The sequence below is a fragment of the Antennarius striatus genome, chromosome 11 (genome assembly GCF_040054535.1).
Source record: "Antennarius striatus isolate MH-2024 chromosome 11, ASM4005453v1, whole genome shotgun sequence".
In the NCBI taxonomy this organism is placed as follows: Eukaryota; Metazoa; Chordata; class Actinopteri; order Lophiiformes; family Antennariidae; genus Antennarius; species Antennarius striatus.
In genome coordinates, this window is record NC_090786.1 from 11,410,001 (window position 1) to 11,412,637 (window position 2,637).

Sequence of the window (2,637 nt, forward strand, 5' to 3'; positions counted from 1 at the left end):
TGCCATAGATACAGTCTCCACCCCCAGTTGACTGCTCATTTAAAGTAAGCCCACATACATACATACATATGGAAAAATATGCTGTGCACAGTATTGTCTAATAGTGATTGATCCTCCACCTATTGTCTAGCTTAGGAGTTTTCTTCAAATTTTCCAAAGCAGCTAAACTACAAAGTGAATATTGGACAAAATCAATAGGCCCACTGGATTTGAAAGCAGAAAACTATTTTTCCTTCATGCACTCTAAGATTTAATTGTTATCTAATAGAACTGATTATGAAAAATGGAAAGTCAGTTTTTGGAACAGTAAAAATAAATTTGATTTCTATTTGTTTTGCTCATATTGCAGAACTTTTCATGAGAGGTGGAAGTATTTCTAGAGATAAACCAGTGATCAGGAAAATAATTCCAAATATCATTTCCCAATAACACACTCCGCAGGGCAACTTCTTTTGTGCCAAGCCACAAAAGACACAGGTCTTTGTCACCCTTTATACAATCTGGAATTTATGTTATGTGCAGGAACTTCTCAGACTATTTTAAAAACATAAATTACAAGTTTATATATGATTTACAATCATTTACTTCCAAATATAGCATATTTTCTGTTAACTACATTTCCTTTAAAGTAGCTATAAAAATATCAATTAAAAACCTACAAACAACAATAAAACAACGTCTCACGGAGTAGAAACGAAAGATTAAGACTAAACGAAATGCTGAGGAACAGTCTCACCAGGATGCGCAAGTCTTTCTCCACTAATTTTACCACTGAATTACTTCAATTTTCATGGGAATGTCAGCTGAAAACAATGACTTTCCAAACACATTTATCAGTTCATTAATATCTGAATCAAAATGGAATATGTGCTCATTTGTTTAACCGTAAACTATTGAAGAACCAAAGGTCTAAAAAGTCAGTTTTCCTGTCTTGACATGTTAATCATAATTTACAACTGTTGGTGTTATAATAAAGCCTTGCAGTCCTGTATGGGTGCATACCAGCCTCTGTGCTGATGAACACTAACCCGGTTTACAGTTCTGTACACAGGGAACATCAGTGGTTTTTATTGTATCACAGAGTCATCACATTAAAAATTACAGAGGCATTTTCTTTTGGAGTATGGACACTGAATACACTTCATATTCACTGTAGATAAAAATCACTTAACATGTGAAATTCCATTCCTTTGTGATAAACAATAATCTCCAAATCAGTGTATTCAGAAATGTTACAACTGGGAAAACATCTGCATCACATTGGATGACTTTAAAGACCCATAAAGTCAAAGTCAGAGGTAAAAGCATTTCTTCTTATGTTATGTGTACTGTTTACTAACCCTAGATCCCATCAACAACTATAATCTATTAGTGCTGTTGTATAAGTTGATATTGTGAGTTTAAGACAATGTGTCCCTCCCTGTGTTTTGTGTATTCTGGCACCAACACTCCAATACTGCATGTAATGCAGATGAAGCTGGTTTGTCTTGATGCGGCTGTGCCACCTCTGTGAGTGTGTCCTTCTTACTTACACCCTGATCACATCATGGTGATGCAATGGACACACTTTTTTCTAATGCTGGCTCCAGTGTTTAATTTAGAGTAGCAAGGCGGTGTGACGTATAACACAGCATCATCGGCATGTAGTGTGATGATTTACATATGTGTCAAGCATCGTGTTGTGAAGTGGAATAATATCATGGCAGTTTATCTTGTCCTCTGTTTGAAGAGCAAGGAGCTCCCACAAATTAGAAAATGTGGATTTCTTCTTCTTTGGGTTAACTGCTAACTGTTACTGTATTCACATGCATAACACACCAACAAATGTTGTCTTGCTTTCTTGCTTTATTTTTATAGAATTACTGTTACTACCACCGCTGCTGTCACAGAGGTGACCTCCACATTGGCTTTGCTGTGTTCATACAGAAAAGAGGGACGAAATAAACATGCACTAACCCCACCCTGAACGACTTTAACAACTTTAAGAGTGCAGGCAGTGGATGGGACAATGAGGAGAGCCCAACGCAGGACACCAGTCCAGAAGGCTGAGATTAGAGGACATTTGTTCCACAATATTGCTGCCTCCTGGTTTCCTAAGGCTGGCACGTTTGCACAGAAGGTGCAGGCAGATATTTGGGCAGCGGCCAAAGTCTTTCCTTGCTGGCGGGCCACCTTGAGAGAGCTGCAGGTGCTGAGAAGGGCTCCCCACTGCTTCCTGGTGCGGTCTGCGACCCTACAGGCTGATGGAACAAATGCTGGTTGAGGGACAATAAACTTATCTCATTTGGATGACAACACATAGCCTTGGGTTATTGTGTTGTTGTATTGCACTAGTTTTGAAAAACAAGTCGGATGGGGTCAGCAGCTCATTATACAGAGAGAGTAGTTTTGTTTTACAAGAGATTGTACACCATTCAGTTTATCTTCGGATTTTCTCTATTTCTATCTAAACGCCTTTGGAAAATCCCTATTTTGGTTACTTCATCTACCAATACTGATCAGAGAGGAATTAATAATGATTTTTCATAGTGTCAGCCTTTGGGAGACAACTGGGAATGCTGAAGATATTCTCTGTTGATGTTCTGACCTGGCCCTGACCCCTGAGGTGAACCCCATCACTGAGAGGTGTTAGAGTGA